The 15,202-nt window shown below is 39.4% G+C and overlaps 1 protein-coding gene across 2 annotated transcripts in view; it reads left to right on the top strand.

Annotated features, from left to right (window-relative positions):
* The first annotated feature begins 3,727 nt into the window (after positions 1 to 3,727).
* Positions 3,728 to 15,202, top strand: part of pear1 (platelet endothelial aggregation receptor 1) — a 53,217-nt gene continuing 41,742 nt past the window's right edge. Inside the window, exon 1 of one of the 2 annotated variants that reach the window (XM_067600741.1) lies at positions 3,728 to 3,993. The gene's annotated coding sequence lies outside the window, so the exon portion shown is untranslated. Of the gene's footprint in view, positions 3,994 to 7,240; positions 7,369 to 15,202 lie in introns of those variants that run through there. The other variant, XM_067600742.1, reaches the window with a different exon arrangement.

Here is a 15,202-nt window from a genome sequence, read left to right as displayed (position 1 = left end):
GAAGCCTCCAGTGCACAAACACTGAGAATGGACTTTACAGTGACGTAGGAGACATCTTGTGTCCAGCAGTTAAACTCCTGAAATGAAAAATATTTGTATAGTTATAGATTCTGGATGTTTCAGTGAGTGAGAAAGAAGAGATGTCATTTTTATGATTTAACAAGGTAACTGTTTTTTTAGTGGGAAAAAAAATGATCAGACACACATTATTATTCAAAGCAGAGTATAAACAGCATCTTAAACCAAGTGTGGAGGGGATCTTTAACATATCTCCTGGCAGTCTGCAATGAAATTTGGTCAACCACAGAGAGTACTCTACCCATTGTAGCTCATATGCTCATGCAAACACGCCTTGGGGAAAAAAATCTACTTGATAATATGGGGAATTTACTCATGGCTGCACATGTGAGAAACACAGCATGCATAAAGGGTGGCCATATGGTTTTCTAGCAGGTAAAAACTTTTTAAAAGGTGACTGAAGATGATGAGAAAAATATTTAGAAGATGGTATTTGACCGAACATTAACTAAGAACCCAAGAGACTTAATATAGATGCTCTTACAAACTACAGACCAGAATTAACATTAATGTAGCGTGAGGCAACACCTGCAGTGCCAAATGTTTTTGAAAAGTATGAACTTCAAAGTCCGGAAACCATCTAATGCAACGTCTGTAAAACTGTACACAGCATGTTCATGTTTATGTTTATGCTCATGTTTTAAGTTGTAACAGCTGATCAGAGCTTCCACACACTGATAATGTTATGACTTTGTCAAAGAGTTTGTTCTCCTTATTCCTCTGGATACACCTCTCGACATAGACTCTCATACAGGCAATAGACTAGTTGCTGAAGTTTAAGTAGGGCGACCATGCCCAAATAAATCAGCTGACAGGAAGCTTCAGCAAAACCTCTGATGAGGACTGCAGGATTTGGCAGTCAAGACATGTCAGGTAAATGATAATAATCTATTTGTCTTTATACAAGAAACTAGTGAAACAAGTGAAAAAGTCAGACAAAATGAATCTCATCAGTCTAGGCCTAGATATAGCTGTTACACACAACTCATTATTTTACACTAGTTAATTAGCGGATGCTTTTGTAAAAGCAACTTACAAAATCTGCAATCACTGAAGTAGGTCAAGCATCCATAGATTTCTACAAATGGAGGAACAACTCATAATTATGCAATGTATAAAATATAATGAAATATACTGCCTTGATATAGATCAGGGCTGTCAAACCCATTGTTGGCCGAGTGTATTTAGGTTTTTGTTCCAACTCTACTCTCTCTATTGAACTGATGAACAGCTGATTTCATGAATTAGCTCCTCTCTTCAGCCAGCTCACCTGTTATAAAGCATAATTCAACCAGAAACCTGTATATACTCTGCCCATGATAGAATGAGTTTGACAGCCCTGGATAGATATTCCAACTGCATCATTATCTTTCTGTTTTATAAAGCAGAGACCATTTAAATCAGACCTATCCACGGTGTTAAGCATGACCTTAATTTCATTTGTTTTTTCAGACCCAGATTACATAACTTACTGTTGCTCTGAGTTGGCTCATTGCTATTGGCAGAGGCAGCATTGGCACTGGTGATCCGCACCATCTTAGATTTTACAGCAGGCTCCACCAGTTGCCAAAAGGCCTGGAAATGCTTGTGTGACGCAAATCTAAGAATGAAATGATAATCGCTTTAGACTGTTTTAGATTATGGTTGTTAACTATACATTACTGAAACTGACACACACACACACACACACAGGACTAGGCACACATACATAGTGAGAGAGAGAGAGAGAGAGAGAGAGGGGGGAGGGGGGGGGTTAATTTAAGGCTATTCCAAAAAAACATGGACCAAACGTGTTTAAAAACGAAGAAGAACAAAAAAAACAAACTTACAACAAATACACACGAGAGTATGCTAATAAAAATTATATTTTATGAGCTAAAAAAACCCCAAAAAAACCCTGAATGTCATCGTCTGATCCTGCAAGATGTTGCAGCCCAAAATGGGACCGCAGCTGTAAAGTTTCAAGCTGGTTTTGTAGCTCATGTATTTTTCTCTTAAATGCTTCGTTCTCGTTTGCCAACTCATCTGCCATTACTGAGGTCGTTGGAGTAACACAGTAATTATGATCAGGCGCTATTTGCACTTCCATCTTGGAGTCGGAGTCAGACACTACTGAGCCCGGGGAAGGGCATCTCAGCCGACATTCCCAAACATTAAGCCTTGGTGCGGGTATGGTATAATCATTCCAGGCAAACAGAGAAGGTACCACCCCTTTGTTGAGTCTTCTCTGTCCCCCAGCCATCACAACTAAATCACCTGTCTGGAAATGTCTACTACAGAGGCGAGTATTTTGAGTGGGATTGAATTTTTCTCAAAGGATCTTAATGAGCCACTGAGACCAGACCTAAGGATCGACTGGAAACCAATGAAAATTAATCTCTGAGTTGTATCTTGACAAATTGGCACATCGCGGCAGAGATGTTTTCTTCTCTTGCTGTTGATATGTTAATCATTTCTCCTTAATATAAAAACACCCGTGATCCCTATTGCTACCCAGGTCTTCCCGCTTCTCCCCTACAACCAGAAACAGTAATGCACATCACCCATAACTGGGACGTCAAAGGTCCAGTGGCATCTAGCAGAACGGACTTGGCAGAAATGGAATATAACATTCATAAATATGTTTTAATTAGTGTATAATCCAATGAAAATAAGAATCATTATGTTTTCGTTACTTTAGCCCTTTATACCACTATGTTTCTACAGTAGCGCAGAACAGACAAACCAAACACTGGCTGTAGAGAGGGCCTTTTGCAGCCACCATAGGTTCTCCTACACGCTTGGAAGAGGAGGGGGAGGTATTCAGTTGGTTGCAATCTGCAACGTCGACACCACCAGATGCCACTAAATCCTACCCACTGGTCCTTTAAGAAATGCTCTGTTATGCACCAGGCTATAGCATAAAGACTGGAAACAGCTGTAAACAGCTGGCTCTGTTCAAATTGGTAACAAAATCTTATAGCCAGCACCTCTAAAGCTCACGAATTAACACATATCTCATTTGTTTAATCTGTACAAAGAGTAAAAACAAGTTCTGGTTTCATGGTGGGTCATGTTCCAGCTTATATAACCTGACTCTGTGCAGCTTCAGACAGAGTCAGGTTATGCTAAACTAAGCTAAACTAATCTGCTGTTGGATCCAGCATCATATTGATCAGACTCCTCATCTAACTCCTGCAAGAAAGAGAATAAGTGTATTTACTAAAATATAAAACTATTACTTTAAATTTGTTGTAGACCTTCACAGAGAATGAATCCTAATTGTGGTTGACTTTTCTTGTTGTGGGGAATAATTTGTAATATAAGAATGATCGAAATCTAATAGAAAGATTGCCATTTAACTGCAAGAGCACATTCATGATCCGAGGAGAATAACCTATTTCCATCTATTAGCACCATCGTCAGGCCACAATTTCATATTTTTTCGATCTACAGTTCATGGCGATAAAAATGAGCTGTTTCTTTCCACCTGCAAGAGTCAGACAAAGTTCTCCTGCTTTCCATCATCCCACTGGACTATTTTTCCTCTAAAAATTCCTACACACTTTGACATCAAGGTCTGCAGGCCTGCTGAAGACAAAAACAACACTCTCAATCTCCCCCAAGACCTCCCCAAACCTCCTCTTTGCGCCATCTCTCCTTTCTCTCCTCCTCCCTCCTCTAGCAGTCCCCAGTGCTGTCACAATTTTTCCAGTTTCTTTGGCTTTACTTCAGGACCCTCCCCCGATGGATGCGACTGGTCTCCTTCTCTCCTTTTACCCTCTTCTAAATGTTTATGCCGCTTGAAGATTTTTTTTTTTGTAAGTGTGTGAGCCCTTGAAACAAACGCATTTCTTCTCATTTTCGTCCCGGGGAAGTTGGTTACTAACTGCAAAACTAGAGCGACAAAAAATCCGGGAGTTCTTGACCGGCAAGGTGAGTAAAACGTTGTCAGTAAATTAAAAACAAACAACTATCACGGAGCTTTTATTACTTTGTTTGAAAGCCAAAGATTTTTATGACAACTATAATGTGATTGGTTAACAGAATCGACTATTTTTAATTGTTTGCGTCACCTACTTTATGAGAATGTGCTGTTATGGAAACATAGAGCGGCATGTACCAAAGTCCCTAAATGGTAAAAGATGTAAATCAGACCATTGCGAAAAATGACTGTAAGATTCTTAAATTACCCATATAGAGACTGACATTGTAACTGTAGTAATCTAGTGTGAGTTTAAAGTTACTTTTATGGATGTTATGGGCTTGATTCGCTAAAATACATGAAATTAATCACATTTGAGCAATCCCTTGCAAAAAAAAAGCCCTGCAAATTTCACTTGGCATCCTCTAAAAGGTAAAGGCTCTATAGGAGCTACCACGGGTCATTCTCTTAAGTTTTTAAAAAGATGATACCTTGCACATGTGTAGTTGTGAACTGTGGTGGAAGTATTCAGGTACTTGAGTACTTGAGTAAAAGTACTGCAATGTTAAGTACTGTAATGTAAAAAACAACAGCAACAAAAACAACACCCCCCACCCACCCCCCACCCCCCTAAAAAACCTTCCTTTATACAAGTAACTCATCATTACAAGTAAAATTTCTACATTCATAATTGTAGACCTACATAAGTAAAAGTGAAGAAGTAGGATCATTAGCTAAATGTACTTCAAGTATACATACAAGTATCAAAAGTATCAAAAGTATCAAAAGTACAAGTACTCTTATACTGTCATACTGTTATATTATAATGTATATTATAATATTGTCTTATCATTACTGATTCAGTAACAAGCAGAACTTAAATGTTGCAGCTGGTCTGAATAGAGCAAATTTGAACTACTCTATATACTGCTGGGTACTTGGATCTGTAACATATGGGCCATATATCATATTTTAGGAGCTGATCATATGTTTTGAATGTAAACTCTGCAAAGGAAAAAGTAACTATACCTGTAAAATAAATGTAGTAAAGTAAAAAATAGAGTATTTGCATTTTCCATGTATTAGAGTAGGTGTATTTATGGAAATACTTGTGTAAAGTACAAGATTAGATCTGCAACTAATGATTATTTTCATTATTGACTAATCTGTCAATAATTAATTTTCTAGATTAGTTGATTAGTTGTTTGGTTCATTAAAATGTCAGAAAATGGTGAAAAATGTCGATCACTGTTTTTCAAAGCCCAAGATGACGTCCTCAAACGTGTTTTGTCCATAACAGCTTTCCCACAACTCAAATATATTCAGTTTACTGTCATAGAAGACTAAAGAAACTAGAAAATATTCACATTTGAGAAGCTCAAATCAGAGAATTTGGACCAAACGATGAATCAGTTATCAAAATAGTTGCCGATTAATTTAATAGTTGGAAACTAATCGATTAGTCGTTGCAGCTCTATACAAGATTTCAAGATTAGGTACAGCACTTGAGTAAATGTACTTTCCACCACTGGTTATGAAAGATAACATTTCATTACCATTTTTGGCAGATTCTTAACACAGTTTGGTGTTTGTTCTTTATTCCTCTTTCATCTACTCTATAAGTGAATAGACCTCCAGCTAACACACTATAACAATAAAGCCTGTATCTGTTTGTTCATCAACAGACTATTATTAGTCAGCATAAAAGGACATAACATCAACGACGCTTATCAGTGAGTGAAAATAAGCCATTTGTTTAAGTGAAATGCTGGCATTGTGTCACCACTTAAAGCACTTGCTGTACTTATCCTACTCTGACCGGGTTTTTTGGCATCCCTCGTTCTCCTTTGAAAACGTCTCCAGCCACTATTAAGAGAGCGTGATGCAGGAAAGCTGCTCTCCGCTGGCATATTTCTTCTATTGATTCATTGCAGAGGAAGTTGCTGGGAGTAGGTCTGCTGTTTCCTCGGTGCTCTCCTCCTCCTCCTCCTCTGTTGTGTTTGATTTTCATTAAGTCGTTCAGACTTAATCCAAGTTCTGAATCCACCTCTTGGTCCGTGTCTGGGTCACAGAGGAGCTGTGACTCAAGCCAGTGAAACGTGGCGGCAAGGTGGCTGCAGCCCATACAGCTGTGTGACATCCTGTGTGTGTGATGGTGTGACTCAACTTTCATGTCCTGTCAATGAAGTTAATCAGATGAAGCAGTTGGATATGGAGTGTTTTTTTGTTCTCTCTCTGCAGATGTGAGAGGCGCCAGTGGGTTGGTTATGCTGTCGTGCTAGTATTGTGCATTTGTGTGGCTGCACACTGTGTGACACTGAAAATAGTATGGTTGTTTATAGCACTCTGATATGCAAGGGTTGATTGATTAGAGGGAATATGATTAACTACAGCATCACATTGATGTATGTGTTTGTGACACTGATTGTGTCCTCATTTGCACTGATTTGATGGATTATTTTCTTGTGATGACGCAGATCTTTTTGCTCCAGTATAAGAGAGTTTGGGGACAAAGACACGTAGCACCAAATTAAGGACAAACTGCAGCACTTCCACAGGTTGTTCATAGTCACTTGTTAACAAATTGACTGACACTTTTACAGTCTAGATCATCTGGAAGTTTAGAGCTATAAAATGATGAACTGCTGTACATGGACGCGTACTGTTTTGGAAACAGTTCTTTTCCTCAGTGGAGCTGTAAAATCAGCATGTATATTCAGCACTTTTGCACTTTTGCACTCGTGGTCTGTGACTTATGAATGAAGACTTTTTGATTAAGTAGACCCTGGCACCATTTTACACAAAACATCTGTAAGGAGGGCAAGATATGATTAAGTATCAAAGTAAATCTCAGCCACCTGGTCTGGACTCCTGACCTCGCATCTGCTCTGGCAACCAAAAATCCCCAGAAAGTTTCTCTGACTGCAGACTGAACTTTCCTTTGTCTTTGTCCAAATATTCATAAAAGAACTGTGCCATTTTTTATATCTGCTATTATTTACATATATCGGTTTAAAAGTTGAATTCTGCATGTGAAAAGTAACACAACTGCATCTCCCTGAAGTGGACCATTTTTGTTTTTCCTCAGTGTCCTCATATGGGATCCTCATAGCACCCCCCCCCCCCCAACTTGAAAATGTATCTGCCCTCCTCCAGACTGTTTCAGCTATCAGTGGTATAATGGTGACCCATTTTTTTTTTCTTTTTTTGTCTGGTCGAGCAACAAATTCGTCTCTTGTCTGACAGCTGAAGATCTGGCTGACTTACCATCTGTTTGTCCAGGAGAGGACTCGGTCTCAGGCAAGCTATTGGATATGTTTTGGTTGGAGATGACACTGGCCAGAGACACAAAGAGATGAGGTAGTAATTGAAAAAGTAGAACTGAGGTAAGAGTCATTTGTGCTAATTCGATCCCCCTGTGCCTGGACGTTTTTAAAATTTATTGAAACACCATACAGGGCACCCAGAGTGTCTGCATGTTGTCTTTTGAAAGCCACAACTTTTCTTGACAAGTTTATACCCGATGGCCACACACCATTCATGTGCTATTTAAGTGAGAGCCTGAGGTCTTTGTTTGTGTTTTCCATCAAAGCATGGACTCTGCTATAGAATTACCTGTTTACAAAGTAACTTGAATTGTCTTGCACTTTAAAATGGTAATCTGCAAAATTCTTGTTTTTAGCCACACTGGAGACAAGGCTCTATGGATCAGTCAGTCAGTCAATCCACCACTTTGGTGCAGACTGAAATATACAGAATTATATTTTGTACAAACATTCATGGTGACCAGAGGATGAAGCCCTCTGATTTTGGTGATCCTCTGACTTTTTTTTAGTGAAATGTCTTGACAAATACTGAACGGATTGCCAGGAAATTTGGTACATATATCCATGGTGCCCAGAGGATGAATCTTAAAGACTTTGCTGATCCCCCATTTATTCATCTAGCACCACAAGCAGCTCAAATGTTTCACCTATCCAGTGAAATATCTCAACATCTACAAGATGGATTTGGTACAGTACATACATGGTTCCCAGAGGATGAATCCTGCTGACTTTGGTGATAACTTAGTTTTGTGGTTTTGAGTGAAATGAAAGTTTCCTTGAAATGGGGTACACACACTCATGTCCCCCTCAGATTGAATAATGACTGCGGCAATTCCTTAACCTTTCATCTAGGGCCATTCGCAGGACAAAATTTCAATTTGTCCAATATTTTGGTTAATTTTCAAATAATATTTGCAAAACTTCTGACATTCACATCATCATCAATCGTACTATGCATTTAGTCCTAATTAGCAAATGTTAGCATGCTGACATGCTAAACTAAATGCTTAACATGGTAAGCATTAAACCTGCTAAACGTCACTTTGTTAGCATTGTCATTGTGGGCATGTTGGTGTGTGGACGATGGCATTTAGCTTAAAGCACAATTGTGCCTCACAAAATCATTATCATGGCTGTAGAGACTTGTTTTGTTTTTGTTTGTTTTTTTAGTTTCATGGTGACGTCTGGCACTAAACAGGCATTGCTTTGCTGTTTTTATAGGTTTTTCACAATGTAACATCAATAACCAACAGAGAATAGGAAAATCTACTTTTATCTACAGTATATGTAAAAAGGTGCATATTGACACACCATAAATTCTGTTTGTTTGACCCACACTCCCATTTTTATACATCAATTGCAAAGTTTTCCTAATGAAAGTTAAGTAGATGTAAAAAATGACCTTTGTTCACCCCCCAAGCTTATATTTTTGATCCTAAAATAGTCTCTGATGAAAAAGACAAAGAGCACAGGGAATTTAAAAGAAGGTGACACGGGTTGGATGGTCCTACCACAGGCTTATATAAGCCTTTCAACCCCATGTGCTCTGCAGCCGTGCAAATAATTTGGAGCAGATTCGACTGCAGCCCTCCAGCTCGGGGGTTTTGGGTCGCTCGCTCTGCTCTGGCTGTGGAACACGTACAGTTTCATTGGGCTCTGGCTCAAATAACCAATCATAAAAAAGCAGAGGTCGGGGGGTTTGGGGCTGGAACAGAAGGAGGAGTCAGCAGCGGGCTGATGGAGTGACCACAGACTACTTGTACTGTGGTGAGGGTCTTTCCTGGAGTTGCTTATGTTGGTGGTTGGTGGGTGGCGTTTGGGGTAGTGGGTGGAGCAGCAGTGGAGACATTGTTCATTAAGCTTTCAGGGGCTTTCACTGATGTCTATGTCTCGCTGTGGTGTCTATGCAGGATGACTGGAACCAAGTGAAACCTGAGATGTAGTATTAGAGGAAATACAGCACCAAATTCAAGGCCCAGAGGACTTCTCGCTTTTTGTTTCCATCTCTGTGATGAAAATGGAGTAATGTTTATGTTTATGTTTGTTTTTGATTGAAATGAAATCATTTGTGCAGATATAGTGCAGAATGTTTATTTAGTCAGCTATGACATGAAAAATCATGAGTTTGCCATAAAAGATGTGAGTTTTGCATGTGAAAAACAAATGGCCTTTATGTCATGCTTGGCACCAAGCGGACATGAACTGCTAGAACTCTTACTGTTTTTCTTGAGCTCAAACCCAGATCCATTCCACCAGCTGTGCTAAGCTATGACTCTCCCAGTCGTCCATCTTGCCTTTTATGAGAGGACTTATTTTCTTTTTTCTGTATTCTATTTTCCAGGCCACTTCTGAAAGACAAACCTGAGCTCAGGAAAGGCAGCATGACAGATTATCACTATTTGTCAGCATCCCCATTACTCAAAACAACACAAACTCTCTCTGGAAAAAAGGGTTCTTTGTGAAAAAGGGCACTAAGAAGCCAAAAGGGGTGAGCTGTTGGAAAAAGTGGGAGTAGCAGAGTGGGTATAGGTCTGATGGCATCATTCAAGGACTTTTCCTTTTACACGCCTCACTTTATTCCCAACTCACTTCTGTTGACATGTCAAAAGGAAGACAATGCTGAAATGCAGACCTGGATGTACACCCAAGATGTTTCCTATCAGCTTGCTATTGTTTGTCCCAGCTTTCATTTCCCTGGTGCTCTGCACTGATGAGTGAAGACAGATGAGAGAGCGTGGACCTGAGGGACTGTGGGGACAGGGTTTGATTCTGTTTTTCTTTTGCCCTATTGAAGAGAAACTGAAAGAAACTCAGTTGGAGAGATGAAATTATTAGGTGGAGACAGATAATAATGAACCAGGGAGTTGTAGTCAATTAAAGAGTAATGAGAAAAACATGTTATCTTCAAAGACATTGTCAATAAAGTGCTGTCAAGATACTCTGTGGTAACTTTTGGTTTTGTAATGTGTTAACAGCAAAATTGCTTCCTTGCCCATTAATTGGTATATAGTTGAAACTAATTTGCCGCAGTTTTTGAAAAGCACGAAGAAACCTCACTGTGATAAAAAAAAAAAAAAATCTTCCATGACTCACAGATGACCTGCTGTGTTTCCTGCTGCTTCTGTTTGCCTCTGGGCATCCAGAAAAAGAAAAGTGTTAACAGTTTCCCCTCCACTTGGTTTCCACGAGTCGTGAACATCATACCTAAACAAGATGACAGGCCTCTAGTCCCATCGCTCCCTGTTTGCCCTCCCACAGTGCTGTTTGCCGAGGATGTCCTGTGTGGTGGCCTGTATCTGGTTCTTGTCCCCTCTTGCCCCTTGTCTTCCTGTTGTGGTAGGCAGATTTGCAGGTGTCATACCAAAAAGCCCCCAGAGGCCAATGTGTTGCACAACGCACACGACCATGACAGCATTTTCTATTAACTCGATTTTTCAGAGCCTACTTTCATCTTTCACTAGCCACGAGAACGTCCAACAAAGTGAATTAATGGCACCACCTGTGGGGTTTGAAACTGTTTCAGTCTAGTGACACTGCTGGGAAAAGCGCAGAGGATCAGACTAAGTAAAGGAACATCTCTGAGGGTTCACCTTCAGGGTAGCACACGTGGCCTGAGTTTTTGAGTGAAGAAAATAAGGCTTTAACTTCCAGATGCTTGCAGGATGAGGCCCATCTGGAGAGAAGCAGGGAGAAGGAGCTTTTGGTACTATGTGTAAAAAAAAAAAGCTGCTTTAAAATGATCACTGTAATAAGTTGCAGGTTTCCACCTCGTCCTCCAGAAAGGCAGCACACCATGTACCAGAGGTAGGCCAGTAAATCAATAGGGTTTAACTTTCAGGAATTTATTGGCCCTGGGTGGACTTCCTGGAAATAAGAGATAAAGAAGGGAAGTCAATAGAGATAATAACTGATAAACTATTTTGTTGAACTCTTGTCTTGTATTGGTGGTACTCTTGGTGCTGCTTGTGTTAATGTTATTAAACCTTACTGGTTATCTAGGTACCTCACATACAGCAGACTCTTGACCACATGGCATTAATTGAGATGCACATCTGTCTCCCAGTGTGCTGCTCCCACTCTCCTTGCATAATGGCTGTAGCTAATGGCCACCCTGCAGGCACCAACACTCAAGTCTTTGGTAAATCACCCAGGTGTCACATTATTTTTCCTTGGAGAGGAAATAGTACAATAGGTTAATCCTGGAAACAAACGGCAGAAAAACATCATCAACAACAACAGAAAAAAAGATAGCCACACCAGCTCAAATGGTTTCCAGCTCGCTGTATCGTAGCAGCTGCAAAAAGAAAAAAAAAGTCAGCCATCCAGTCACATTAGAAGTGTTGTCTTAATCAAAACCAGATGCGGCGTGGTTAAAGTCTGTTACTGTAAATTGCTCTCTCTTTCATGCAGCCATGACTTAAAGACTCATATTAAAGCTGTTGCATGGGAACGTTGTCCACAGTATGAAATATGTTGTTCTTAAACTTTGTGTCTCAGTAAAGGAGGATGCTTCCTGTGATATTATTCAGACACCGCAGACATTTAGAGGGACCAGTATAATCTTGTAAGTCGTCATAGACCGCCCAGGAAGCCCATATTTTACCCAAAACATAAACAAAACACTGAATTGCTACAACTGTTTTATACAATAGGCCTTGTTCAATTCAGAGAAAGAAAAACTCTTTTGAAGAAACAGCATTTTTATGAAGTGCAGCATCCGCAGAGTTGAGATAAGTTTATAATTGGGATTTGCAGACTGTAGGTCATTCAGCTTCTGTGCTCATGGTCAGCTTTGCCAAAGCAGATGGAGTTTGATTTCACACCTCTCCAACAGAGTTTGGATAGCAGCTCCCCTACCACGAGGGTTAAGACCACAAGAGTAAGCAATCGGCACGGTCTTCAGCCAAAACAAAAGTCATAATGGAAAGAAAAGAGAGCGGTGTGCCTCTGTGTGTTGAGGTACATGGAACAGGCAGGGTCTGTGTGTGCACATCTGTGTTTATGTCAGTGTTCGATACAGAGTTTTGTGATGACTTGGCAGTTTTGGCCGCCTGCAGTGGTGCAGCGTTTCCCTTTAGTGGCTGCAGTCTGATCGCCTGTTTCCCCTCGTAAGAAACTACAAGTAAAACAAGCGATTGTAGAACTGCACACCAGTGATCGACCAGCCTGTGAGGGATAGACTGTAAACTTTGGCAAAGCTGTGAAATAGATTAAGAGTGTTTTTGCATCTGTCACTGTAGCTGAAGTAAATCCAGATGTGCACAATGCACATATGACACCCTACCACCATTATAAATAAATCTCTGCACCAGTGACAGTCATTAAATGACCGTAGAATGACTAAATCGTTATTTATGTGTTAGTAAAATATTGTCTGGATTTCTCTTCAGCTTTAGGATAAGTCTGGTGTCATCAAATTGCAGGAAAAAAAACAAAACAATGTGTAAATGGGTCTCACTTCATGACTCCCCTACACTGTGGCTCCAACCACAGTGGCTCCTACTGAAGGTGTAAATCTTTAAAAATGGCTCACAAATATATGGTTATATTTTTAAAAAAAGGCTCAGTAATTTCCCAAAACAGCTGGGCACTGTAGTTTTTAGCAAATGTTACGCAAACAGGAATATTTTGCTATTTATAGCTGCAGATTAATACACATTTGGTGCTTGAGTGAATACAGCTATGGCAGCAGGACTACAGTGGAACATGTCACCCAGTGCAACAGTGTGGCTCATTGATGAGTTTTTAATAGTTTTTGGACAACAACGGAGGTCTGTGGAACAGAGGAGGTTAGAATCAGTGGAGGAGTTGGTAAAATTGTTGTGTTTTCCCATTGGTTTGTTTTTATTTTCACACAAAAAATTTAAGCAAACCAAAATGCATGACTAAAAGCCATATGAGAATGTTCACTCTGCTCATTAGTTAGATGTGTATGGGGCAGGAGTGACACTATAAACACAGTAAGAAGATTCTGATTATCAAGAAGGCAACTTACTTTGTTGCTAGACCAGTTCGGACCTCAGCTCTCATTCTCTGACTGGCTGCTAGCAACTGTTGATTTCCCTCATTGAGGTCGGATCACGTTATCACCGCAATTGAATAACTCCAGAATTTGTTTGTGACTCGAGCACAATTGCTGTGGTCAGATCCGCCCAAACAAATCTTACCAAGGGGTAAAACGTACCAGAGTCTGATTCAATGGGATTAAATAACGCAGGTTAAAAAACACTAAAGTCTTGCACTTCCTGACAGGTTTGAAATGATTTGAGTCCCTTTGTCTTAAAAAAATAAGAAAATAAATAAAATCAGAGATTAAATCACAAGTACACTAGCAGCATTAGTAGTTTCTGTTAGCAAAAAGTGATGATTTTCTGGCTTCTTCCAGATGAACAGAGATGTTGTGATATCAGCTGTACATGACTTCATTGCATACAGAGGTTTCTACAGGTGGGGTGTCATATTGTTTGCAATTAAATTAAACATTAATGTACTGAACCTGTACTACACTGTAGTAATTTGACAGCAAACAGTCAAGACAACATCCAGTAAGTATAATAAGTATAAGAGATAGATGAAAGAAAACATAGTCTTGCAACAAAGCAATAGCTTTTGCTTGCCTCTTATATATAATTACAGACTTTTTCTCTTAACAAAGGAGTTACTCTGCTCAGAGGCAACACTAACATTAACAGTGTGTGATTGTTGGATTGTTATAAGAGTTCAGTGGAGGTTGTGTCTGTTTTCTTAAGCTCTTCTGAAGATTTCAAAGGCTCTTGAACCCTAGTGTCCTAGTTTGTATAAGTTGATGGACCTCTGCGTACTTAAATATGGATGAATAAGTGCTGGCCTTTGCATAGTTTTTATCATGGGAAGATCAGCAAACGATGCAGTGACTAAAATTCCTTATGAATCTTTTTTATAGCAGCATTTCCCACAACTTTCTGACCCTGAGAGAGGAGGGCAGAAATAATTTGTGTTTGAGGCGATATTCACCGAAGAGAAAGACATTATGATTAAAGAAATTAGCTTGTCATGGTGGGAAAATGAGCGTAGAGATGATGCACTGATTTTTACAAAGGATTTGGACCAAAACATCAGAGGGGTCAATGGCTTAGCATAATTACATGTTACTAACACGCTGACTACAATGTCAGGAAAATGTTACTGTGCAGCTGCAGCTCTTACCAGTCATTATAGATATTTTGTCGTACAAGCTGCCAGAAACACAAAAGATTTTTTTAATGTAACTGATTCTAGTTCTTATTTCACAACTTTATTGTGTGTTTTTTTACCGAACACACTCAAGTTAAGATGTGTTTTTTATCTTTGCATTGTGAAAGTAAAGCTACATGGACATCTCTGGCAAGATCAAATGTTTAGTTTTCATTTTTTAACATATTTTTTCATTAAGTCAGGAAAACATTGACTTTTTGGCACATTAACTAATTCCTAAGTGAGTTTAATGTGAGTCTAGAGCTGCAATGATTAAGCTATTAATCGACTAGTTGACTAATTTGACTATTTTGATAATCGATTAATCATCAATCAGGTAATTTTTCCAAGCAAAATGCCAAAAATCTGATGGTGCCAGGTCCTTAAATGTGAGAATCTTTTGCTTTTCTTGGTCTCATATGACTGAAAATTTAAATTTTTTAGGTTTTGGACTGTTGATTGGACAAAACAAGACATTTGATGGTTGTCACAGCTGGGCTCTGGGATAGTTTGACCAACATTTTTCACTATTTTCCTGATTAATCAAGATTAATCAAGAGAATAGTCAGCAATATAAATAAATAATTGTTAATAGCAGCCCTTAATGGGAGCCTTTCTCACATACCATATGAAAAGACAGCACGGCAAAGTTTAAAAAATGTTTCCAGTACCATTACTATTC

Source organism: Thunnus thynnus, chromosome 10, assembly GCF_963924715.1.
Source record: "Thunnus thynnus chromosome 10, fThuThy2.1, whole genome shotgun sequence".
Classification (NCBI taxonomy): Eukaryota; Metazoa; Chordata; class Actinopteri; order Scombriformes; family Scombridae; genus Thunnus; species Thunnus thynnus.
The sequence above is the reverse complement of the archived record's forward strand: the minus strand, read 5'-3'. Positions and strand labels throughout refer to the sequence as shown.